The sequence below is a fragment of the Protopterus annectens genome, chromosome 8.part0 (genome assembly GCF_019279795.1).
Source record: "Protopterus annectens isolate FY-2018-M chromosome 8.part0, PAN1.0, whole genome shotgun sequence".
NCBI classification, from domain to species: Eukaryota; Metazoa; Chordata; order Ceratodontiformes; family Protopteridae; genus Protopterus; species Protopterus annectens.
In genome coordinates, this window is record NC_056741.1 from 1,814,683,868 (window position 1) to 1,814,711,239 (window position 27,372).

General features: G+C 39.7%; 1 protein-coding gene across 2 annotated transcripts in view; it reads left to right on the forward strand.

Annotated features, from left to right (window-relative positions):
- Nucleotides 1–27,372, forward strand: part of VAC14 (VAC14 component of PIKFYVE complex) — a 3,391,123-nt gene that overhangs the window by 3,137,468 nt on the left and 226,283 nt on the right. The gene's annotated exons all lie outside the window — the stretch shown is intronic.

Genomic DNA, 27,372 nt, shown 5'->3' on the forward strand with positions numbered 1-27,372 from the left:
TTATTCACTAATATGTTTAAACATACATGTAGCTTACTCTAATTTGTAACTCAAAGCACCTGATTTAATGAAAGCATATAGGAATTGCAAGTGATAAAACACTATTATGAGTTTTATGGTGTTATACATGATAATGCTGATTAAAGGGGAGAGGTATCACAGACACACACACACACACTATTTAATTTCTTGATACACAGTGTAGCCTTATGTTGGAATACAAATCTGAGAGAAAAAGCACTGCAGTAACGACATAACGTGCAAATGTAATTCCTGTTATGTGACCCTCCATAGGTACTATATCCTGATATATGACCTCCATAGGTATTATATCCTGATATGTTACCCTCAGTGGGTACTACATCCCGATATGTAATCCACAGTGGCTACTATATCCTGATGTATAACCCTCCATAGGTAGTATATCCTAATATTTATCCCTCTATAGCTACTGTAGCTTAATAGGTAACCTTCTCTGGATACTGTGATCTTCGCTGGGTACTATATCCTGATATGTGGCCCTCAGTGGATATTCTATCCTAGTATGTGACCCTCAGTGGGTACTATATCTTGATATGTGACCCTCCATAGGTACTATATCCTGATATGTGACCCTCCATAGGTACTATATCCTGATATGTGACCTTCACTGGGTACTATATCCTGATATGTGACCCTCAGTGGGTACTATATCCGGATATGTGACCCTCAGTGAGTATTATATTCTGATATGTGACCTCATTGAGTACTGTTTCCTGGTACATGACCCTCAGTGGGTGTTATATCTTAGTATGTGACCCTCAGTGGGTACTATTTCCTGATATATGATCCTCCATAGGTATTATATCCTGATATGTGACCATCAGCAGGTACTGTATCCTGATATGTGACACCCAGTGGGTACTATATCCTCTTGTGTGACACCAGTGGATATTATATGCTGATGTGCAGCACTCATTGGGTACTACCTATCCTAATGTGTGACCCTCAGTAGGTACTATATTATGATGTGTGATCCTCAATGGGTACTATATCCTGATTTATGACCCTCAGTGGGTACTGTATCCTGATATGTGTCTCTCAGTGGTTACTATATCCTGATAAGTGGCCCTCAGTGGGTATTATATCCTAGTATGTAACCCTCCGTAGGTACTATATCCCAATATATGACTCTCCACAGATACTATATCCTGATATTTGACCCTCATTGAGTACTATATCGTGATGTGTGACTCCCAGTGGGTATTATATCCTAGTATGTGACCCTCAGTGGGTACTAGATCCTGATATGTGACCCTTCATAGGTTCTCTATCCTGATATGTGATCCTGAGTTGGGTACTACATTCTGATTTGTGACATCAGTGGGTATCATTTCCTGATATGTGACCCCAAAATTGGTACTATATCTTGATGTGTTAACCTCTGGTTTGGTACTATATACCGATGTGTGACCCTCAGAGGGTACAATAACTTGATATGTGACCCTAAGTGGCTGTTATATCCCGATGTGTGTCCCTCAGTGGGTACTGTATCCTGATGTGTGTCCATCAGGAGGTACTTGTATCCTGTTTAATATGTTACCCTTATTGTATTCAAGTACAGATCAGCACTGTTCTATATTTTTGAAGGATGTACAGCAGGAATCCTAAGATTCTAGAAACCTGTCACCACTGATGCTGACTTTTTATCTCTAACTTAATTTGATCATCAAATCCAGAAAGCTTCAGGAAGGTGAACACTGCAGATTTGCTTTGATTGTATATGACGGCATTTCTGCAAATGTAGTTGGTAGCGAGGGTCTGTATGTCATCACACCACCAAAGGTTGATTTGTTTTAGGTAGATTGTTGTACTTTTCAGTGGGCAAATTATGTCTTTCCACTGTGGCAGAAGCATTCTTTTTACTGTACATGAAACTCATTTTATGGTGACAGAATAGTCTAAAATGTTCCAGAGATAACTTGTATGTCATACATGAGCTAGAAACATAAGTCCTCCCTTAAGGTACAGGAGTCCACTGTAATACAGGCACTGAACAATTGCAGTAGAGGTACATTACCAGTGGTCACCCTGTTGGTCTAATTCTGTTTGCTGCACCTACACTGTAGCCCAGATAAGTTGTGGAAACTTTTGATTGCAGCTACCTTAGCTTCCTGCATCCATTTGGCCTTGTATATTGGGCCAAACTGTGTCTTGTTTGGTATAAAATATATTGTCCGATTAATTTTCTGTTTATATCCTGGATGCCCTTTAAGGGGAGGATTGCTGCATTGAAAACTTTAACTGTTTGAAATCTAGCACTACATTTTAATGCATTACAATGTTTTAATCTTAATATTTCTGTTAATAATAAATCAACTAACCACTGTCAAAACATTTAGGGTGAATGGAAGAAACTGCAAGCAGCTGTAAACAGTGAACGACAGTTAAAAAAAACTATCCCCTCCCCCTGTAAACACTTGTGACATAATAATCCATTATATGTTGTTTAAATTTACCCCAGTCAATATATCAATAATGAAAAAAAAGAGTTAAAACTAAATGTGGGTCATTGGCTAAAGAGGACTGCCTGTAAAATTGAATTTCTTTACTCTTCCTGTCATCTTTGTTTTAAACAAATCACTGGAAGAAGGCAGTACTCCCTGTCTTTGATGTGTTCATCTGCATTACTATGTTTAAGGATATTCCTGTAAGAAAATCAGTTTCCAGTTGCCCAAAAGGTAATTCAGCAGTCACATGTGATCAACAACACCACTCTCTGAAACAGCACACTGCACAATAGTGGCACAATGGCCCTTCACCCTTCATGTGGGAAGTATAATCATGAGTAGAATGTGAAGCGTCCTAAATGAGTGATCACACTTTGCACACTGACTGCAACCTCATTAAGTCATTATATGGGAAATAATGGAGAGGTTAACATTAGAAAACTGGAATTAAGGACTTAAGCACTAATTTGCAGAAACCTTGACAACTTCTAAGGAATTTTTTAAAGATGATGAAAATAATCTGATTAATTTGAAAACTTTCTACTTCTGTTTGCAAATAGCAAGGGTTTCTTGTATTCACATTTTGTTTTCCGTTCCTCTTTCCTTCAGTTTCCTTAATCCACCTTCATAGCTTTCTTTCTCTTCAAATCCACCTTGTCTCCCCGTCTCTCATTTTGCTGCTAAGGACTTGTATTTAGTCAATGCCTCCCAAGTGCATACCAGACATATTAACCTCATTTCAGCTGTTCACCCCTCATGGTAAAGTAGTCAGCCTTTCCACAGCCACCACCTATGCATTTTTTTTTTTCATTCTTAGCCCACACCCTGCCCCCTGGGGGGCTGATTTACATGCCTGCTGAAGCAAAACCCTGCTATGCCATCCCTGATATGCATATATGTGTGTGTCTGTGTGCATGCACATGCTTGAGGGGGGTTACTGTAAGAAAACAGCTTGAAAGAACCAAATACGCATCTCTGACAAACATGGTGCATGTTTGCATCCATCCTACTGTGGCTGTCAGCAGTACAGCAAACCAGCAACCCCTCCCAGATGGATGACACAATGTGGCCCACTCAGTTCCACCCTCATGGCCTCTTGAATACCAGGATAGCTAATTGATCCCAGGATGTCTGTTTACTGTTAGATCTTTGTTCTTCAGCACCATAGAGTTGACTTACTAGAGTCATATTGACTGCAAGCCTGTTTTTTTATTAACAAACTGCAGAGGAGAAATGGCATAGGAGTTATCTTGAAGAGTGTTTTGGAGGTGAAAAGAGTGTCAGATAGAGTGATGTTTATGAAGCTGGAAATTGATGGTGTAATGATGAATGTTGTTAGTGCATATGCTCCACAAGTTGAGTGTGCGATGGATGAGAAAGAAAAATTTTGGAGTGAGTTGGATGAAGTGGTGATGACTGTACCTAAGGGTGAGAGAATGGTGATTGGAGCAGATTTCAGTGAGCATGTTCGTGAAGGGAACAGAGGGGATAAAGAAGTGATGGGTAGGTATGGTGTTAAACAAAGAAATGCAGAAGATCGGATGGTAGTGGATTTTGTGAAAAGGATGGACATGGCTGTGGTGAATACGTATTTTTAACAAGAGGGAGGAGCATAGGGTGACATATAAGAGTGGCGGAAGATGCACATAGGTGGATTATATCTTATGTAGGAGGGCCAGTTTGAAGGAGATTGGAGACTGTAAAGTGGTGACCGGGGAAAGTATAGTTAGGCAGCATAGGATGGTGGTTTGTAGGATGACGTTGGTGATCAAGAAGAGGAGGACGAGTATGAGGGCAGCACCAAAGATCAAATGGTGGAAATTGTTAAGGGTAATTGTGAGGTGGAGTTCAAGGATGAGTTAAGACAGGCACTGGGTTGCAGTGAAGAGTTACCAAATAGCTGGGTAACTACAGCAGAGCTAGCAAGGGAGACGGCTAGAAAGGTGCTTGGTATGACATCTGGACAGAGGAAGGATGACAAGGAGACATGGTGGTGGAATGAGGGAGTACAGGAGAGTATACAGAGAAAGAGGTTGGCAAAGAAGAACTGGGATTGTCAGAGAGATGAAGAAAGTAGACAGGAGTATAAGGAGATGAGGTGCATGGCAAAGACAGAGGTGGCGAAGGCTAAGGATATGGCATATGAAGAGTTGTATGAAAGGTTGGACACTAAGGAGGGAGAAAAGGACCTGTACCGACTGGCTAGACAGAGGGACCGAGCTAGGAAAAATGTGCAGCAGGTAAAGGTGATAAAGGATAATAAGGGAAACATACTCACAAGCGAGGAGAGTGTGTTGAGCAGATAGAAAGAGTACTTTGAGGGGTTGATGAATGAAGAGAATGAGAGGGAGAGAAGGTTGGATGATGTGGGGATAGTAAATCATGAAGTGCTATGGATTAACAAGGAGGAAGTAAGGATAGCTATGAAGAGGATGAAGAATGGAAAGGCTGTTGGACCAGATGACATACCTGTGGAAGAATGGAGGTGTTTAGGTGAAATAGCAGTGGAGTTTTTAACCAGATTGCTTAATGAAATCTTGGAAAGTGAGAGGATGCCTGAGGAATGGAGAAAAAGTGTTTTGGTACCGATTTTTAAGAATAAGGGTGATGTGCAGAGCTGTAGTAACTACAGAGGGATTAAACTGATCAGTCACAGCATGAAGTTATGGGAAAGAGTAGTGGAAGCTAGGTTAAGAAGGGACGTGATGATTAGTGATCAGCAGTATGGTTTCATGCCGGGAAAGAGCACTACAGATATGATGTTTGCTCTGAGAGTGTTGATGGAGAAGTACAGAGAAGGTCAGAAGGAGTTGCGTTGTGTTTTTGTAGACTTAGAGAAAGCATATGACAGGGTGCCTAGAGAGGAGTTGTGGTATTGTATGAGGAAGTCAGGAGTGTCAGAGAAGTATGTAAGAGTGGTACAGGATATGTACGAGGGTAGTGTGACAGAAGTGAGGTGTGTGGTGGGAATGATGGATGCGTTTAAGGTGGAGGTTGGATTACATCAAGGATCAGCTCTGAGCCCTTTCTTATTTGCAATGGTGATGGATAGGTTGACAGACTAGATCAGACAGGAGTCCCTGTGGACTATGATGATTGCAGATGACATTGTGATCTGTAGTGAGAATAGGGAACAGGTAGAGGAGACCCTGGAGAGATGGAGATATGCTCTAGAGAGAAGAGGAATGAAGGTCAGCAGGACTAAGACAGAATATATGTGTGTGAATGAGAGGGAGGATAGAGGAATGGTGAGGATGCAAGGAGTAGAGGTGACGAAGGTGGATGAGTTTAAATACTTTGGATCAATAGTTCAGAGTAATGGTGAGTGTGGAAGAGAGGTGAAGAAGAGAGTACAGGCAGGATGGAGTGGGTGGAGAAGAGTGTCAGGAGTGATTTGTGACAGACGAGTACCAGTAAGTGTGAAAGGGAAGGTCTACAAGAGGGTAGTGAAACCAGCTATGTTATATGGGTTGGAGACAGTGGCATTGACAAAAAGGCAGGAGTTAGGGCCGGATGTGGCAGAAGTAAAGATGTTAAGATTTGCACTGGGTGTGACGAGGGTGGACAGGATCAGGAGTAAGTATATTAGAGGGTCAGCCCAGGTTGGAAGGTTTGGAGACAAAGCCAGAGAGGCAAGATTACATTGGTTTGGACATGTGCTGAGGAGGGTTGCTGAGTATATATTGGGAAAAAGATGCTAAGGATGAAGCTACCAGGTAACAGGAAAAGAGGAAGGCCTAAGATAAGGTTTATGGATGTGGTCAGAGAGGACATGCAGGTGGTTGGTGTGACAGAGCAAGCTGCAGTGGACAGGAAGATATGGAAACAAATGATCTGCTGTGGCGACCCCCTAACAGGAACAGCCGAAAGAAGATGATGAATTAAAACTGCAGAGTAGGCAGTTTAGTGTTAGAAATACTTGCCTATGTGGCCCTAACTGCCACTCTCATGCCTGCTTATTGCCTGATGCTGCCTTCCCTTGGCCATCATTAGCAGGCATCTTACAGGGACACACATTCATATTCTTCCTCTAGCCTCCTTCTCTTAACAGCCCCATGTATGCTTACCTTATGTGCTCATGCTGGGCTGACTACAAGAATCTTTGTGATACCTGGGCAACAAGTGTTGCCCTACCTACCATCTCCAGGGTCAGTTCTACCTTTAAAAGTATCAAGCTGAAAACTACACATTAATGTATCTTGACTAAACACCAGTCACTATCATATGTTTAATATTCCTCATTCCTCCTACCAGTGGCATAACCGACAAAACACCTTTTGTATTTCATATGTAAATGGCACAACTTGAGGTAAGAACACCAAACTCACAAATACTAAGGCCAAATTATTCTCCCAAATCACAACATTAAGCCTTTAGTGGTCGCAGCCACTTAAATAAATAACATGTCTTAAACCAAACCTTAACAGATAATAATAATAAGGCAAAATAAACTATATTACAAATACAGCAATCATTTGATTGTGAAGATAAGTCTCATCTTACCTGGAGGTGTTTATTTAAGCCCTTGCTATGCCCATATTTTACATAACACAGTTTCAAAAATGTCCAGTTACACCACCGTCACACAGAACACTACTAAATGGCTTAGAACTTCACACATAGATGTACATAGCAGAAGCAGTGAACGTTATCGGGTCAATGAATGGATTGTAGTCCTCACAATGCAGATGTTTTAGCTTTCTCAAAAGCATAGCTAAAACCATACATTAACCCTCAAACGCTCCCCTGAAAACCAACTCCAGAAGTGATATGTGTGGTCATAGAATTACAAGAGGGGACATGAACAACAATGTGCACTGCAGTTCTCTTTCATTGATAGTGCATATGCCACTAATTTTAACACCCTTAAACCCTACACCATTCAAAGATATACTGGGACAGCTAAAATAACAGTGTAAAAAACACCATTCTCCTTTTTGTTAGTTTTAACATGTCAGGCCCACCATATAGCATACAGTTTTGAAACAGTAAGTACAAGCCCACCATATAGCATACAGTTTTGAAACAGTAAATACAGCCTGGAACAGTCATTTATAAGCACTAAACATAACAATACACGTTTCATTTGCCATAAGCTGAAACAAACCAGAAAGATGACTCGGATAGCAGCACTTCCTAACAACCTTAATGAACACAGCTAAATTTCTGTGATATGGTTTAACAAAATATTTTCCCATCACTTAATCATAAGTAGATGCATTTCTCTGCTCAAAGACTACTCTTCTTATTGAATTATGCCTTAAATACTGGTCTGTAGTCTTAAGTAGTTTAATGCCAACAGAGCAACATTTTTTTATGTTGGTTCCAAACAACATCCACTATTAAAACTTTAAAAGGAAAACACTCACTCCAAAGCCTGACACTAAATTATCCAATGAGGTAAAGGCAGAATTGAAGCAGTAAATAAGTTACGGCAGCACTGAAAGGACTAGAAGCAATCCCTGCTTACTTTCCTTTTGAGACATAACTTTAGAATATAAACTAAAACACCATCACCAAATACTACAAGAGTAAATACAGGAATATTTTGGAAAAAATGTTAAAACACACATCTGTACTTTATCGAAAAGCTGTCCTGAAACACTAGATGATAGTGAATTAATTTTGCCACCCTCTACAGACAGTGCAAACCTCTTCAGGCCTTCTTCAAGCAAACTAAACTACACAATCACAGTCAACTACTACCAATAAAATCAATACTTAAAATCAGGGCTTCCCCCTCTCTTATTTATTTACTCACTACAACTACTTCATTAAATTTCTTCTTAAAACTCTAGAAACAGGCACATCTGTACCAGAAGTGCTTCACCCATGTCTTTTTTTTTAATGGTTTAAGACCAGATCCATAATGCATATTGGCAGAGTGGATCATCTTTATCTCCCTCCAGCACACACACACACATACACAGAAGCAGCATAGAAGATTTTAGAGACATTATGATCTCCCTTGCTTGATGTAGAAGCAGTTGTATGCAACCAGCTACTTAAAATAACTATGGTATTTATTATGATTTCAGCATGGATTTAAACCAAGTAGCACAAGTGGCACAGCACTTTGGTGTAGTTAAGGTCAAATTCATAAGAAATGTGGCAGACTGTGTTTATTTGCTTCACAAAGTGTCCTACAGCACTAATCATTTACTGTGGTTAATCCATGTACTGCTGTGTAGCATCTCCATTGCATCTTATTTAAAAACAATATTCAAAAACAGACTTTTATCTTTAAACATTTGAAACTCATCTGCCATCAAATACATATTTTCTTTGCAGTAAATGACAAGCCTGCATGTTAGGTACTCTCCTGTCACCTCTTCATTCTAATTTATTAATCACCTCATCTAAGACCAACATGACTTTAGTGCTACCCTATTTACATTGTGAAAAACAATCCAACAAACTTCTCACATATAACATAAAATTGTACAAAAAAATCAATAATCACAAATGCAAAGAAAGCTAAATTAGAAACATTCTGCACAACGAAAAGTACAACAAAAAACTCCCAGCGGTTCAGATTATTGATTTCCAAGGTACATCAGTTAAACTTGTCCAACATTTAATGTGCCTTGCTGACTGGCTAGACCCAATATTTTATTATGTCAGTTAAATAAAATCCTAGCTAAAATATGCCAAGAAAAAACTTTTTTTTCAGTGGATAGATAAATATTCTACTGAAATAGAATGCTTGCCCATCTATTCAATAAAAAGATTTTTTAAAACTAAGTTGGTGGGTTTATTCCTCCAGGAGAAGGTTTAAGTCTCCGTAGGCACAACAGCTAGATATCAGCATTTTATCTTATGCTGTACCACTAGAGTCGTGTTTTAGTCCTCGACTTCAGACCCTTTGTTGTATAGGTGAGATACTACAGACTGCTCAGGTTGTGGATCTTTGGATCTTTAAAATATCCCCAAAAGTGAACACATGGTGTGAGAACAAAACAATTATTACACCCCATGTATGATCAAACATTGCAGAAAATGTAATGCTGCCACAACGAGATAGGAACTACCCATATTCACCCTTAGCATGCCATGTAATGCTAAATGTAGTCAAACTGCCACCCACTAGTAGGATATACATACACACATATTTATAACCTTTACTCGTCCAATACAGTATGAGTGCATTACTCTTCATATTATAGACTGGCTGCTACTTTGCTAATGCATAAGCTATTTAACCTTGATCGCTGGACTGCATCAAACCAATTCTACCTAGAAAATATCACAGTGATTACTTTGGCTGCAAAACAGCAGTGTCATGGTTTAAAGATGACCTATAGTTAACCTTAATGCCATTCTCAAAACATATTCATCAATTGCTCCAGCTATATGGCGTTAGGTACTTAACATCATTAGAGATGACATGGACTACCTTTAAAAAGTCCATGTTGAATCAGCTGTCTTTAAAAGCTACACCATTTCCAAACTTTCTATAATCTAAACTGCTAAACCATATTTGTTATTCCTTTATTGTATGTTGCAAAATGAAATAATGAATTTACATTATCTGAAGCAACGTCTCGTACATATTCATGTAATAATGTCATTCTTACATTTTATGTATACTAGATATGTTTGTTGTTGTAATTATCTTCATGGAATACACTGCCAACTGACCTTGGATGTGGTCCAGAAGTTCTGTAAAGGCAATGAGACTTCAGGTACTTTCTTCAGTGAGTTACATGAGATCCTGTAGAATATCAGTAAAGAATTTAGTAATAGGATACATGTTATTAAATTTATGAAAGGCCTTTGACCCTGTCGTTCATTATTTTATATTATTTTATTTTTCCTTTGTTGACTGGGTTAGTCCCTATAGATTAGCAGTTACTTTTCAGGAGAAACCTAAGGTGGTATTTATACTGTTAGGGAAAATTTGGCTAGGAAACTGGGGAACTTCCCCTACTCTTTCTAATAGGTGCAATGGGATCTTTTACATCTGAGCCACCTTGGCTTTGGTTTAACATCTTATCTGAAAGATGACACCCTCAAGGATGCAGCAGTCCAACTATCTTGTGTGGAATAGAACCCACAGCTTTCTGCACCAAAGGTGAGTGTGCTACTGTTGCATCAATGAGATTGATCTGTTCTACCTGATTCTGGAACCTTCTTTATAGCAATCACAGCATGATATTGTCAAAAAGGCACATTGCATACCTAACCTTATACACACACTAAAAAAATATTTAAACGTGGAAGTTTCCAATGCTGCATATCAGGTGATTTTTTGCTATCCAGCTTTGTATTTAGTAAAACATCATGACTCGGCCTTCCTTTGAGAAACATGGCCAACTGTATTTTAAATCAGCCTCAGAAGACACATTCTTGTTGTAATACATATAAGTTAGGTCATCCTAGAATCATAAGGAAGCTACAATATAGCTACTTATGCCTGGCTCATGTTCTACTTTACAGTGACTCCTGTAGTCAGCTAATGTGATTTATAACCCCAAGGTACCTACACAAGAGCTGAGTCCATCTAACAAGTTATTAAAATGTGAATATCTTATGGCAGCCTTCGGCATTACAGTTCCATTACTACGCAATGTGGTTCCCTCATGTCATGCATCCAGAATATTGTAAATAAAATTAATTTCAGATGTTTTCCAAAGTTTAGTGTCTCAACAGAGTAGCTCATGTAACTGGCATGTCTAATTCAGCCCAGATATTGTACTGCAGGCTAATACAGTCATTGTTTCAATGTCCTGTTGCTTAAGTCATTGTTCTTTTGTTAGTTTACGTTTTTTTTAGCCATCATCTCATAGGAATGAGGGTAATTGGGTAGATTTTTATAACTTTGCATGACTGAGATATTTCTTCTTTTGGAATTGTAACTTGTCAGCTTTAGATTTAACTAATACCATTTTTAAGTTTCAGAACTTACAGAGTTTATGTTCCCCTCACAATGAAGCATATTCTAATGTTTCATTTTCAACAGCAAGCTCTTACTGAATGATATAATTGCAAAACTGTAACCAGCTGTTTACTCTACTGTGGTCTTCATTTGACTGCTCTGAATGTGTAGTTGTTTTCATGTCAGTTGAACATGGTGAAATAACTGCTTGTGTCTAATCTTATAACTTGTTTAATCTTTTATGTACTCAAGAATTGAAATGCATGTGTGTAAGTGCAGAGCTTTTCTACCCACACCTGATAAAAGAGCCTCTGGCTTAGTGAGTTTTAAATGGTTAACAAAATGAAACAAAGGGTAATTTTCTAGCTTCAGATCTTTAAATAAATGGCTCTTGGGTGCAGTGGGATGGATCATTGTCTGTGACGCCATATCTCAGATTTGAATAAGACAAGCTCAAAAGACAAGCCATCCTGGTGGAATCACAGTATCAGTCAATGTCCTTCTATATCACTGTTGTAGTATTCTTCATCTTAGGGATATACTGCCAAAGATAGCCTAACATCCTGAAAGTATACCAAAGCCTTTTGATCTTGTAAGCACCATACATCACAAGTATGCTTCTTGCTCAAGACATACAGCATAAAGGTGACATATGGCCGCAGTTGCCCAGAATGTCTTTGCTGCCAGTTTGAATGCCATCATCGGTATGAATGCCCTTTGCTGGACTGATACCTAGCCATCAGATAAGTGCACTGTTGGGGTCTTTTTTCTTTCCTACTTTGGTCTTGTCTTCTTTTGGTTACCTGGAGTTCATGTCATCCATGAAGGGGAAATGTCGGTGTGGGAGGCAAATTCCCCATAAGGATTGTCACAAACCGTGCCCCTTTTGTTTGGGTGCTTCCCATGACCATACTTCCTGTAGTATTTGTAAGGTGTTTGTGCCTAAGACTCTTAGAAGCCAGTTGTCTTACCTGGCCATCTATCTCGAGTGGCTTAAACAGTTGGCCAAAGGTAGCATGTCAGAATCAGTTAACTCTGAGGTACTACCATTAACAAGAAGAAGGCCAAGAATTCTTGGCTAGATACTTTGACTGTCCAGCCTCCACTGGACATCTCTCTCTAGAAGCAGATGAAAGCTGTGTAGTCTGTCAAGTGTCCACTTTGGATTCCTCTAACTCTATCCTGTCTGAGGCTGGTATGGATCCCTCCTTTTGCACGTCCTCTAAGGATTTGTAGGCATCTGTTCTGGATAGTCAAGGAGGGAACTGCAGTTGGTTATCTTGGCGGGCCCTAGAGGGATTTTGCAGATTCTGGTCAAGGCGGAGGTTCCAGGTACTCTTACTGAATCTCATCAAGGGTCAGAACCAAGAAAAAACAGAAGATTAAACATTCTTCTGTACATCCTAAGGACTGTCAAAGGGAATGGCAGGAGTTTTTTCAGGGCCTGTTTAGTGCTTTAATGGCCCTGAAGCCTCCCCAAGGGGTTTCTGTACCTACTCCCCCTTTTATTTCAATTCCTTCTAAACGGTCTAGGGAACCTGATTCCTCAGATGAAGATTTGGAGTCTGATGAGGGGACTTTATCCTACACTTCCCAGATGGCTTCACCTTTGGTTTATGGTTCTAATGAAGAGGAATCCATTAGCCCTGAGTCTTCTTTGGAGAAGCTGTCTTTTGGGGACAAGTAGCCAGAATGATGGAATATTTTAAGTGGGATTCTTCTCAGATGTCTGATATGCAGAAGAGGTGTTATGAGTTGATTCAGGTGGTCACGTCTAAATGATCTGCAGTACATCTGTGTTGACTGCTTTGTTAGACACCTTCTAAATCTCTGGGTTCCCAGCCCACCGCTCCTAAGAAACCTGACAGGTATAGTAAGATTCCTGACAGGTGTTCCTGTTTGTGCCCTTCTGCTGATCCTGCTGTGTAACATTCTCCTATCACAAACCTTCTAATTGGGTTGCCACCTTTTAAGCAGGCCAAAGTGGAACACGGGGGTGTGGTCAATATGACAGCAGACACACCCTCTACCATGACATCACCACAGGAGTGGTGAAGGAGATGCAGTTATGGATACAACAGCTGGAGTGGCTAATTGGCTGGCTGCTGGAATGGCTAGCTGGCTACTGGAGTGGCTAGCTAGCTGGTTGGCTGCTGGAGTGGCTAACTGGCTCATGGCAGGAGGCTGGAGTGGCTACTGGATGGATGAATGGCTGGATTGCTGAATGGATGGCTGGATGCCTGGCTTGGCTGGCTGGCTGTTAGGAAGAAAAAAAAACACAAATCTCAGTCTTTCTTTTCTTTTGCGGCTGTAGAAGCTCTAAAAACAAACCACTCTACAGCCTTGATCTTTGTAGGGCTCTTCCTGCCCCAATCCCAACCCCCTTCATGAAGTGGAGCCAATTGCTGCAAGATTTAAAATACCCGAACATATCAGGGAATAGCTCTAAAATACCACAGGCAGGAACTTCTCAGTAAAAAGAAAGGCTTTATTAAATTATTTTCACTAGCACCTCAGCTCAAAAAACAGCATTCAAGGAGTACTAAAGAATGAAATCATACACCCCACTTGTATATTTAACCCAAGTAAACAATTAACAAATAAAATACCAAATAAGCATTTTCCAGTTACAATCCAAATTAAGACCTGAGAGACATAAAGTATTAAATTTCAAAATAAAAATGTTTCCTTATACAAAAGTTTTCTTTTAAAAGCATTATCAGAGCAAAAATTAAAAAGAACCCTTTCCAAAACTGTGGCTTTTAAACCACTAGGGTCTTAATTGTGAAATTTTGCAACACGCTGTCCAACAGGACTCTCTAATTTAGCCTTCCTAATATTTCTAACATGCTCTTGCAATCGTAACTTAAATTTTCTTTTACTTTTACGTATATATATTAAACCACACAGACATCAAAAAGCATAAGTAATTCCTTCGGTGTTGCAATTATAAAAATCAGAAGTTTGGAAAGGTATCCCATTTAAATAATCAAATGTCCTAATAATAAATTGACAAACACAACAATGACCACAGGGGTGAGTATCCAATACAACAGGAGAGGAAGGGAGAACAACTATAGACAAACAAAAATAAATATGAAACCAAAATATCTTTCAAATTCCTACCCCACCTGTAAGAAATACCAGGAAGGGAACATAACACCCCTAACAAATCCCTAAATTTCAACAAAAAATGCCAATAATATTAAACAAAAGCCACCACCTCCGAACTTAAAACACCGTCAGTCGTTACAAAATAAATTTTCCTCCCCCATTAAAACTGTCATGCCTGTAAGCAAATTTCCCATCCACTACACTCCTATCATTCCCCTAAACAAAATTGTCCAGGGCTTTAGTGATAGCGGATTGAACCAAACCACTATCATAACTACTGGAACAAAAGATAGAATACATCCTATGAATTTCATAAAAGAAATCTTTATCATTATTGCAAAGCCTCCTTAACTGGATGCATTCACCATAAGGAAGAGCAGCTAATGTATGGGGAAGATAGCAACTGTGGCATCCAAAAACTGTCCTCCATCCATGAATTTTCTATGTACCAAAGTTATTAACTCATTTCTCGAATTTAAAGACAGATTAACATCCAAAAAAACAATCTGTCTCCCAACTTATAAACCATCAAACAAAAAAACAAAATGATTATTCTGTAATGCATTATGAAATATCTGAACCAAATCAAATCCACCCTTACAAATAAAAATTAAATCATTAATAAAACGATAATATTTAACAACAAATATATTAAAAAAAATCATATTGGTAAAGATACTCAAGTTCATACAAACCCATAACCAAATTGGCATACATGGGGGCAAAAGATACCCCCGTGGCCATCCCTTACACTTGATAGGATAAACAAGCATTAAAAACAAAAAAATGATTAGTCAAACAAAACTCAAAAGTTCCAAAATATAATTAGGTGAAGGAGTATCTCTCAAAAAATAATTTTACAGCCTCTAACCCTATATTATGTTTAATGGTAGTATACAAACTAAAACCATCTACACTAATAAAAACGTATCATCAGACCATTCTATATTGGATATTTGCTCAAAAAAATCATGCGCATCTCTAATATAAGATGGCAATTTCAACACGTATGGTAACAAAAATTAATCTAGAAAAAGGCCTATATTCACCAAGAAATACTTACAGGCTGACACGGTCAGTCTACCCAGAGGCAATAGCTCTGTCTGCAGGTCCAGATTGGTGATATAACTAAATTGCCTTGGAAAAGCTGAAAATAACCACAGCCTTTCCATGGCGATTCAGTGCGATCAAAAACCAGGACTTTTCAAGTCCCACTGCTTTGCACAGCAGGCAACGGGATAAGGCAGCTCAACTCATGTGTGCCCCATTGATAACAGGATAGGTGGCAACCTTGCCTTCTAAGCTTTTGGCCTTTACCAAGCTCCTGCCTTTGGATAAGGATAGTAGGGTCATGGAAAGAATTCAAAAGAAAGTCTATTCTACTGCCACCTTGGCCTTTAGGGCCATTAGTTTCCAGACCCACATGACCAGATATGCTCTGGCCTTAATTGCTTAGGCTTGTCATGTTATTTTTGACCTCCATGATTCTGAAGGAAAGTCCTCTGCTCTCTGTTGGGTTCTACCTCTAAGGTGGCTCACCACTCTATTAAGTGCATGTGTGATGCTGCTTATGCCTATTCCAGACATATTACCTTTGGGGCTGTCATGAGGCATTATTCTTGGCATTGTCTGCAGTCATCACCCAAGAACATTAAGGCCAAGCTGATGGATGCTGCTTTGGATAACAAAAGCCTTTTTGGAATCACTTCTGCTGACATGTTTAAGTCTCTTCAAGAAAAAAATAAAGCTTTGAAGGACCTTAAACATATTTTTATGTCCCCAATCCCTAAGTTCGAAGATAACTATCCTACTATGTCTGATTTTGTTTGCAGGCAGCCTAATCAGGCCACTAAAGGCAGGAAGGGGTGTAGGCAAGCTTCTCCTGCTAAGTCTTCTCAGGTTCCTGTGGCCCAGAAGCCTCCTTTTTCTGAAAAACATGCCTCTATTTGACATTTTGCCCCCTTAACCCTCAGCCAGGTTTTCTTGGCTCTACAGCTCTCCCTCTGTCTTCTAAACTAGAAACTCATCTCCTCAGATTCTTGGGTTCTGTCGATCATCCATCAGGGTTATTTAATGGTGTAGAAGTCTCTCCTCCTTTTCAGGGATTGCTCAACCTCCTCTAGAGAAACTTCCTCATTTCTCAGCAGTTCTTGGGGCCCTGGTGGACCAGGGAACTATTCAGCCTGTCCCTTCTTTCCAAGTAGGACAGGGGTTCTTCTACGGAATGATTTTGGTTCCTTGAAAGGAGGGCACTTGGAGGCCTACTCTGGATCTCTCCTTGCTCAATACCTTTCTCAGAGTTTCTTCCTTTCAGATGCTTTCTCTTCAAATCCTGTTTCCTCTTTTGCTGTCCCAATATTTTCTGGTGTCCCTGGATCTGAATGATGCTTCCCTTCATATTCCTATTCATCTTTTTTTCAGGAAGGTTTTACATTTCTCTGTTTCTTCCTCTAATTGTCATTTCTGTGCTTTGCTCTTTGGTCTCTCTACTAGCCCAAGGGTATTCACAAACTGCCTTGCTCTTGTAATTGACTTTTGCAGGCTCGAAGACATTAGTTTTTTTTCTTATCTAGATGACTTGTTGCTTCAAGCCCCTTCTCCCAGTTGCCTGTTAAGGGATCTGGAATTCACCATACCCATTTTACAAAGTCTGGGGTTCATTATCAACTTTCAAAAGCCTGTCCTGATTCACTTTCATGATCATGTGTATCTGGGTTGCAGGATTCAAATAGTGCCAACGTTGGCCTGTCTTCCACCTCCAAAAGTTCTGTCCTTGACAGCTTTCTTTCAGTCTGTTCTTCCTCTGCCTGCTATTCCAGCCAGAGAATTTCTTTAAGCCCAGGGATTCATGGCATCTTCTATTCCAATACTTTTCAGAAGCTTCAGTGGTACAGTTCAGCTTCAGAATTGCCATCCTCTGGATTTCAGAGTGCTGCTCCTTCCTTCTCTAAAGTGGGAATTTGAATGGTGAATTCAGCAAGTTACCCTCAATCCAGGCCTGCCCTTTCAGCCTTCAGTTCCTTCACAAGAACTGTTCACTGACACTTCAGGCATGGGGTGGGGATTTTTCTGTGGTGACCTCAATGTTCAAGTTCTTTGGCCTCCCATCAGAAGTCAGAAAATGTCATCATCAAAGAGATGAGAGCTGTGATTATGGCCCTGTAGGTTTTTCACCCTATGTTCAGTCCAGGCTCTCCTGAAGGTTTACACAGACAGCACCACAGTGATGTGGTATGACAACAAGCAGGAGTGTGTGTGTGTGTGTGTGGGGGGGGCACATTCTTCCCTTCTTTGCAGCCTGCCTGTCCAGTCCTGGGATCTGGCTATCAGTTGTCAGCAAACTCTTCAGGCAGTGTACATTCCTTCAGAGAAAAATCTAATGGCAGACACTTTCAGCAGGTCTAGAACACAGACTCAAAAATGGATGCTTCACAGAGACTTGTTTCTGGACATTGTCCACCAGTGGGGTATTCCTCAGGTTGATATTTTTACTTCCCCTCTGAGCAAGCAGGTTCCTCTTTTCTGTTTCAGAGTGCCATGCCATCTGGCATGAAAGATGGATGCCCTTTCTTTTCCTTGGAAAGGGATGTTTCTCTAAGTCTTCCCTCCACTTCCTTTAATTTCAAGAGTCCTGCATGCAGTTCAGCTGGAATCCCCCAAAATTCTAGCCGTTGACTTAATTTTGGTCAAGGCAACACTGGTTCTGTATAAAAGTTCAACCTGCCAAACAGTGTATGCATGCAAAACAAAAGCTGGAAATAGACATTTAACAAAAAAGCTGTTATACATAAATGATGGGAATAACTTTTCAATGCAACAATGCTTTCTGCAATGTCTTTAAATGTCAATGATTTCACAGATAAATACAGAAAAGAAAGAGTAATGAGCTATATTAATGTAGAGTGCAAATAGCTCTGCTACAGTAAACGCGCTATAAAGAAAGGTTTTTCATTGTGGATATTCAGCAGAATACCTGGGTAAAGGAAAAGAGTACTTATATTAATTGCAAGAGGAGCTCTAATAGTGATAGAAGAGGCTAAAAAGATTATAATAGTACTAAGGGGTTACTGGTAAGGGAGGAGGATTACGTTGGTATGTATTTATATTCCATCTAAAACTGCTATAATGGAGCTTAAGAAAATTCTGGGAGAAATAATCAGCTTTCAGCAAGGAATATTACTTATAGGTGGAGACTAGAATTTAATTTGCAGCAGTGAAGATGTGTATTGGGGGCCCAGAAGGGAAAGTATAACAAAGGGGGTAGATTTTGAAGACATTTATGAAAATGCTTGGCATGGAAGATGTGAATTCAGTACTAGGAGTTTGTAGTGAATATGCATATTATTCCCCAAGGTACAAAAATTGGGCTAGGCTAGATAGAATTTACATTTCACAGGAAAATGTGCATTTAATTGAAGGTCTTGATGCAGTGAATAACTATTTCAGATCATGTGCCAATGTTTGTCTTTCAGCTTTTCCCGGTTAGGGGTTGCCACAACGGAACTCCGGTCCGCTAATGATTGGCAGTGCATTTTCACGAATGCCGAGGTGCCAGCTCGACTTTCAACCTTCAACGAAGGTACGCCCATGTACGCATGTCTTTCAAAGGCCCACCCAACTGCAGGGAGGACATGCAGACTCCACATAGATGGCACTCCCCACACTCCAGCCGAGAATCGAACAGGAGAACCTCTTGCTGTGAGGCAGCAATGCTACCGCTGCACCACCGCAGATGATCACGTGCCAATAATAACTAAAATAAAAACACAGGGTAATGAAATAAAAATGAGACACTGGCACTTTCCCACCTATCTGTTGAAAAGTCAGGAGTTTAAGGAATGGGTAGTAGAAATTATTCAGGAGTTGTTAGAGAAGATAGAAATTTCTTTTGAAAATATAGCTAGGGAGTGGGATAAATTAAAGTTGAGTTTAAAAATAGAGTGGACGTAAAAGAAAGTGAAATATCATTAAGAAGTAACAAGAATTATTTAGAGGGACTGACAAATGTTTAAGTATTGCAGAATACGGGGAATCTCACAGAACAAGAAAAGGAGCAACTGAAGAATGTTTAACAGAAAATAAGGGATTGCCTTGATAATCTGCATGAGTTTAGAAAGATTGCTGTTAAGCAACTGTTTTATTATAAAAAAAAAAAAAAAAAAAAAAACTCTAGTGCACAAAACCTTTTACCACAATGACTCAGGCAACAGAAAGTAGAAAGGGCTGTAGCTTATGGAGCCTATAACAAGGAAGGAAACCAGAGATGTTGTGGAGGTATTAGAAATATTTCAGAAATTCTATGAAAGTCTATATAAAGCAGAGAAATATGGAAATCAATAAAAGGTACAAATGGAAATGTTTATGGAAGAATTACATATGCCAAGTTAGAGGTAGATGAGGCTCAATAATTAACAGGATAGGAGGAGATTAGATAAAAATGGTGATGTATAACCGATTTACAGGAAAGTCCCCAGGAGTAGGTGGTATTCCTCTGGACGTTTGGGAGCTAGGAGGGGAAAAAACTTATAAAGATCTGGAAGGTGTTGTTTAACACTATTTTGAGAGGAGGAGAAGTACCAAAACACTGGAAGAGAGCGGTGATAGCAGTAATACCTAAACAGGGAAAAGATTCATTAGAATCAGCTTCATACAGGCCCATTTCATTACTAAACCATGATTATAAAGTGTTTATGTCTATAATGGCTAAATGAATGGCAAAGTGATGCCAAAATTGATAGATATGGATCACTGTGGTTCTGTGGAGGGTAGGCAAACATGTTTGATAACATTAACAGAACACTGATGATCCAGAGGGAAGCAGAATGTAAAAAAATACCACTGTTGTTGATAGGTCTTGATGCAGAGAAAGCATTTGACAGAGTAAGCTGGGAATTTATCAGTAGGGCAGTGGAAGTATTTGCATTCCCTGATAAAATTATAAGGTTGATTAGGGGGATATATGATGAATCGGAGATGAAAATTAAAATAGGTGGGATCTCTGATATTTTCTGCTTGAGCAGAGGAACCAAGCCAGGGGTATCCTCTTTCCCCTTTGTTGTTTGCATTATATTTAAAACCATTGGCAAAGAAAATAAAGGACTCAAAGTCAAGGATATAATTGGTATGGTAGTCAAAAAAATCTGGCTCTATTTGCAGATGATATTATTTTATACCTGACAAAACCAGAAAAAAAACATTACAGTGTTGTGGAACATTTAGAGACAGTTTCAGATCTTTTTGGGAGACAAAATTAATGAAGCTAAAACAAAGACAGTAGCAGTAAACTCTGTACCCACAAACAAATTAGTTCAGCTATATCCATATTTATGGGGACATGATAAAATGAAGTATTTAGGAGTATGGATTAAAAATGATTCGGTATGACAACAAAGGATATGTGGGAAGAGACAAAACAAATGATAATACAAAAGTGAGAAATTGTAACCTCTGTGATATGGATAGGTCAGGTATATTTTTATCAATCAGAGGAGAAGTTGTGGATAGCAATTAATAAAGAGCTGAATGATTTTATCTGGCAGAGGAAGATGGCAAGAGTCAAGGGGGATACTCTGATTCTTCCAATAGAATAAGACAGATTCGGATGACCCAGTGTGAAGAATATATATGGGTCGCATACAGAACGCTGACAGCTCACCATGCCGACACTCATATGGCCGACGTTCAGAATATCGACAATGGGGAAGCACTATCTCCCAATAGTGCGGAATGGAAAAATTTCCATTCTTGCACTGTAGTGCGATCTAGGAGTTGGTATATTAAAGGTACGGGGGTGCAGGGGGCATAGTCCTTTTTTGTGAAGTTGTGGCGCTGTTGATATTGTGAGTGTCGACCATATGGTGTTGGCCATATGGGTGACGGTGTTTTGTGCTGTCTGTGTTTTGTAGGTGATATATATATATATATATATATATATATATATGTATATATATATATATATATATATATATATAAAGAGAGAGCACAAGCAGAAACCAATAATTCAAAGTAGAAAGGGATGATGAAACATGGGGCAAGCTCAAGAAACAAGGAGAGACTGGGATTTTGGATACAGCTCTTTAAGGAGTATAACAATAAACATACAGAATATTATACTGATAAAGTAGCAGAAAGTATTCTAAGAACTAAGCCAACATGGAAATTGTAAAAGGACATTCTGCCGATAGGGATGATTGCAATTATGGATACAGACAATAAGCAAGAGGGGGCTGAAGTGTTTTGGAGAAAACTGGCAAAGGAACCAAGGTATCGGGAGCAAATAACTACAGAGGGAAAGATAATAGAATGTGATGACACCAAGAATTTATTTGGACTGCAGATTAGAGACTGCCTTGCCTATCAAGGATTGATATCAGAGTATAGGCAAGAGAAATATAAAGGGGGTGTCCTAAATGAAAGACCAACACTGGCAGAGTTTTTAGTAGAATCTGGTACAGAAACTGCCATTAAAAAAGGAATAATTAGTAGAACATTTAAGATATTGCATGATAAATATGAGAATCAGTCAGAGGTGGTTAGGACTGAGAATAGAGATTGGATTAGCATTTCACAAAAAAACAATGGGGGATATATGTATGTCTCCCAAATATGTAATAAAATCTAGAAGATTTAGGATTTTTTGCCTGGAAATGTTTACATAGATATTTTTATACCCAAGAGACTCCAGACAATTTTTCATCAGGTAGACAGTAAATGTTGGAAGTGTGGTGGTGAAGAAAGACGTAATTGGGAAAATATCTTTTGGGAGTGTAATGATTTGGCAGACTTTAAAGATTTTCTACAGACTTCTGTGCTGGAGATACTGGGTAAGCAAGCTGATGTAACTAGGAAAATGATTTTGTGTTACAGAATTGGAATTTTCTACACATAGTAAGGTGTTGCTGAGTCTAATTATGTTGGTTGCCATAAAAGCAATTTCTAGAAAATGGAAATCAAAGTCTAACCCAACTCTACTAGAGGTAGTAAATATAGTAACAGAGAGAAAACAGATGGAATTCAGATCTTTAAAAAAGGATAGGAGCAAATTGCATCGGGGAAAAATGGGAATTGTGGGACCAATACATACAGAGGAGGAATGAAGTTTAAAAGAAGGCAGGACTTGAATGAGCTATGTAATGTTTGACTGAAAATGATTTGGTAGATTGTAAGTGATGTATAATGTTTGCAACTAGGCTTATGTCAGTATGGTTTGTGAAATAAAATGCTTGCAGCTGGGATTATGTTAAAATGGTTTGTTTTCATTTATATAAATGTATAATTGTCTATGCCATAAGTGATAATTTAATAAATCTTTCTTGTCTAAAAACAAAAAAAAGACAGCACTGATTCCCCCTCTTAATGCATCTTGCCAATGGCAATCACCACAAGTTAACTCACCGGTTGGATCTCCTCACAAAGGACAAGGGGTCACTCATCCATCCTCACTTTTCCACTCTTCAATTGACACTGTGGGTGGTAGGATTTTGATCCCTTTTAGATGCCTGTTCTCTGAGGACATGCTCAGGGTTTTATATGAGGCAAGAAAACCTGCAATCAGCAAGTCTTATATTTCCAAATGGAAAAGATTTTCTGTCTGGTGACATGCTCGTAGCCAGGACCTTTTTCATTTGGGGTCTCTCTGGTTCTCTTCTATTTGTGTGGGTTGCTCCAGTCTGGCTTGGCCTATTATTCTGAGAAGGCCCATTTGTCAGCTATTTCTGCCTGTCTGCCCATGAATCCTTCTCTTGTTTTGAGGTCAAACAGTTTCTTAAAGGCACCCTGCATCTTAGGCCATCAAGGAACCTATTCCTCCTCCTTGGGGACCTTAATTTTGCTTTGGCAAAATTGACTCAGGCTCCTTTTGAGTCTGCAGTTTCAGCTTCTTTGCAACACTGTATCTGGAAGACTGTCTTGTTGCTTGCTCTTACTTCTACTCAGAGGGTTTCCGAGCTTCAGGCGCTTAGGGCCATTCATCCTTTTTTTTTGTTGTTTTTTTTTTCCCAGAGACAGATTGTCTCTTCATACTAATCATCCTTTTATGCCCAAGGTTATTAATGAGTTGCCCTTAAATCAGGCAGCACAGCTCCCTTCCTTTTTTTCCTTCTTCACATTCTGCTAGTGAAAGGGTCCTACATAAATTTGATTTGCACAGACAGCTTAGTTATTATTTGATAAAGCTAAGACCATTCATAAATCTGAGCAGCTTTTTGTCTCTCTTCAGCCCAGAACTTTGGGTTTGGTTGTTTCTAACCATACCATCCTCATCTGGATAGCTAAGGCTATTTCCTTTTGTTATTTTTTTTCATAGCAAGTGTCCTCCTACTTCAGTTAGAGCTAATTCCACTAGGGCTGTTGCATCTTCTGGGCCTTTCGTCAAGGGTTGGACAGTAATTCTATCATTTAAGTTGCTAATTGGTCCTCAGTGCATACCTTTACTAAGTATTATAAACAGGATATGTTTTGCTAGAACCATTCTGCATGGGATTGTTGAAGGCTCTTCCCAACCTTCCACCTCGCACTCCTTTTCTTGAGCTTTTGTACTCTCTCTAAGGTGAAGGATACTGCAACAGTGATATAGAAGGGCATGTTACAGTTGTGCAAAATCTTACCATAACGGAAGATGTCCTCTTCACTGTTGCAGTGTTTTGCCTCTCTCTTCCTCCCTCCAACCCCCTTTTCTTCTTTGGGTTTTTGCTTTGGTTACCCTACTGACCAAGGGTCCCCCTTTTTCCATCTGCATTTTCTCCCTTTGGATGTGCATTGGTCTCTACTGGGGGAATTCATTCTGGGGAAAATGCATCTGTACGTCACCATTATGCCCTCCTGAGCAGAGAGCATGTGTAAGACGTTTGGCGCATACAAGATTTAAAGGCTTTGGTATACTGGCCGCATGTGAGGTTATCCTTGGCAGGAGATCCCTAAGGTGAAGAATATTGCAACAGTGAAGAGAAGGGCATTACTGTTATGGTAAGATTTTACACAACTGTACTGTTATATAACAAAAGCAAAAAATCTTGGCCAAATGTAGGAGGAACCAATCCCAGCAGATTAAAATTCCCCTGACCAATCTAAACAGGCAGGTAAGATGGTTAATTAATACTTCAAAGGCTAAATTTGCAGAAGAAAATAGCTTCTCAGGCAAAGGACAACCACAAAGCTTTTTACAACTAGGTCCATAACCTCAATGGAAATATGCAACAATGCGCAGAATTTATTATAAATGGCATCACCTGCACTGAACCAGAGGCCATTGCCAACCTTTTGACTGACATGTTCAGTTCATATCCCTCCCTGATAGTACAAAGAAAATACTGCATATCACAATTCCCCCCAACCATTTGTAGGGAACAGATAATCAGTGCACTTTCCAAGGCCAAAAACAGGGCATTGATGGGCCCCAATAACATCCCAGCATGCTTACTAAATAGCACGAGACATGACCTCTCTGGTCCACTTGAATCGTTTTTCAACTGCAGCCTACAGTCAAGTTTTGTGCCAAAGGAATGGAAATGACTACAGTCATTCCCCTGCACAAAGGAGGTCCAACCACTGATCTGGGTAACTACAGACCCATAAGTCTGACCAGCCTCATATGTAAGGCCATGAAAAGAATCATCATGAATGTGATAAACGAGGACATGGGTAACCCTGAAACATTGAACCCATCAACGTTTGACTTTGTTAAAGGAAGGTCATGCCTATTAAATCTGTTGAACTTCTTTGAGAGGGTCACCAAAGCAATGGATAAGACAACAGTGTGCACACAGCTTACCTCGACCTAGCAAAGGCTTTGGATACAGTACCCCGCTCAGGCATTATAGACAAGCTCACTAAATTAGGTATAAACCCTTTTATCATGTGTTCGATAGCCCCCTGGCTCACTGATAGGATTGAGGAGGTCAAAATAGGTGAGGCGACCTCCATTAAGAGGCAAGTCACTATTGGCGTCTCCTGGGCTCGGTACTGGGCCTGCTCCTTTTTCATCTGTTTCTCTAAAGTGGAACACTGAAGGTTTATGGCTTACTAAGTTTGCAGATGATTGCAAGCTGGGAGTTATCATTGACTCCCCTGCAAATACTAGCATTCTTCAAGAATACCCATCTCTGACTGACAGATGGTAACAAAGCAGTTGTCTTAAACTCAGTGCTAAGAAATGCATAATTGTACCCTTTAGGAAGTCAACCATACTGGCTAATTACCATGTTGATAATATGCCCTAAGACTTGACCCAGTGGTCAGGGATCTGGGTATACACATAGACAGTATCCTTACTTTCAAGTACTACATGACCATAGTGGTGAGGAAATCCTTTTAATTTGCTCAACTTAAAAATAAGGGCATGGCATTTAGATCCAAATGTCATTATCCCACTGTACTCTGTGATTATCAGACCAATCATAGAGTACAGTGCTCCCTTCAGTATGTACCTGACCAGGCATATCCAGCAACTAGCATGACCTCAGAGATGCCTTACAAAAAGCATACAAGGAGTAACAAACCTGCCTTATGCAGAGCACCTTAAAGCCCTTTCTCTCTACTCAGTCTCTTATAGATTGCTGATGGGTGATCTATGCCTGGCATCCACAAGCCCCATGCTTATGAGTCTCCTGCATATTTGTAAGTCAAACAGTACCAGAAATACAAGGTCTAGGGATCTAAATTTTGTCTGTGATTTAACGGAACATACTGGAGACAGAGATGCATGTCCCAGAGACATACATCTACAGTGGAGTTTGGGCTGAATTAACTGGCTTCATCATGGCTGGGACACAGGCTGAACACCATTCCTCCTTCGTGGATTTTTGGAAAGAGAGAGATGCAGGACTGGCCTCTGGAGATCTGTGGTCCTTGGGGGAAGTGGACAAATATGAGGCTGATTTCACCCAGCTGGAAAAGTTACTTATTAGGTAATTTTATGTTATGATATCAGGTTGCTTGACAAATACATTAGTTTGGACATTACCCCAAGAGGACTTAGAATAGATTGGTTACCTTCTTTTGAATTTGGTGAGGATGAAACCGATCTGCTGGAGGAGTGGAAAACTCTCTTTCTGGCTTGCACTTGTGGTTGGCTGAAAATTCTTATTAAGAGAGACAAATGACAGCAGGGTAAAATACAAGGCAAAATCCTGCAATTGCAAGATGTTTTGGCGGGTTCATTACCAGAGGAAAATTTTCTTAATAGGCTGAAGGAAATAAAGACCCATGTTTCCAAGGTGGAGCAGGGGGTCGTCAGCCGTAAGAAAAGGAAGTTGGACCATGACATTAAAGACAACAGAAGTAATGTTATTTTTCTCCTGGCAATGGAAACCCAGAAGAGGCAGGTTATCCAGGAATCAAACAGAAAACAGATCTCGTGATGTGCGAGATTCTTCGGTCTCATCGGTTGATATGACGTCCAGCAGGACGAGCATATCATTTGAGAGTTTGAATATGGAGGGTACGAATGGACAGGAACAGTGTTCCAGTTCACAGCAAACCAAGGGCCGTGGTCGGAGATGACAGGCCAGTGGTTACAACAACAGTGGCAGTAAGAAAAGAAAGAAGTAATAGTTATGGTGGTAATTTAGCTGCACAATTCCACCTGGGTCGTCCGGGACTTTGGGAACATGAGTAACCAGCAAATTTCAAATATTGACATAGAAGAGGACAATTTATAAATTTGTCTGACCTTATTTTAGATTCTGACATTGTCTGTTTTTGGTAAGGGCATGAAATTTGTGCCTACTAGATTCCCAAGCTTGGCGGACCTCTATTTAGAGGTCAGTAGATTTTGCAGGAAACTGCATTTGAAAGTTTTATTTAATAATATAAAAGTCTATATTAAATCAGTGAATGCTTAAAAAAAGAACGCTGATTTATCGACCCCATGCAAGCGAAAGCTTACAATCCCGA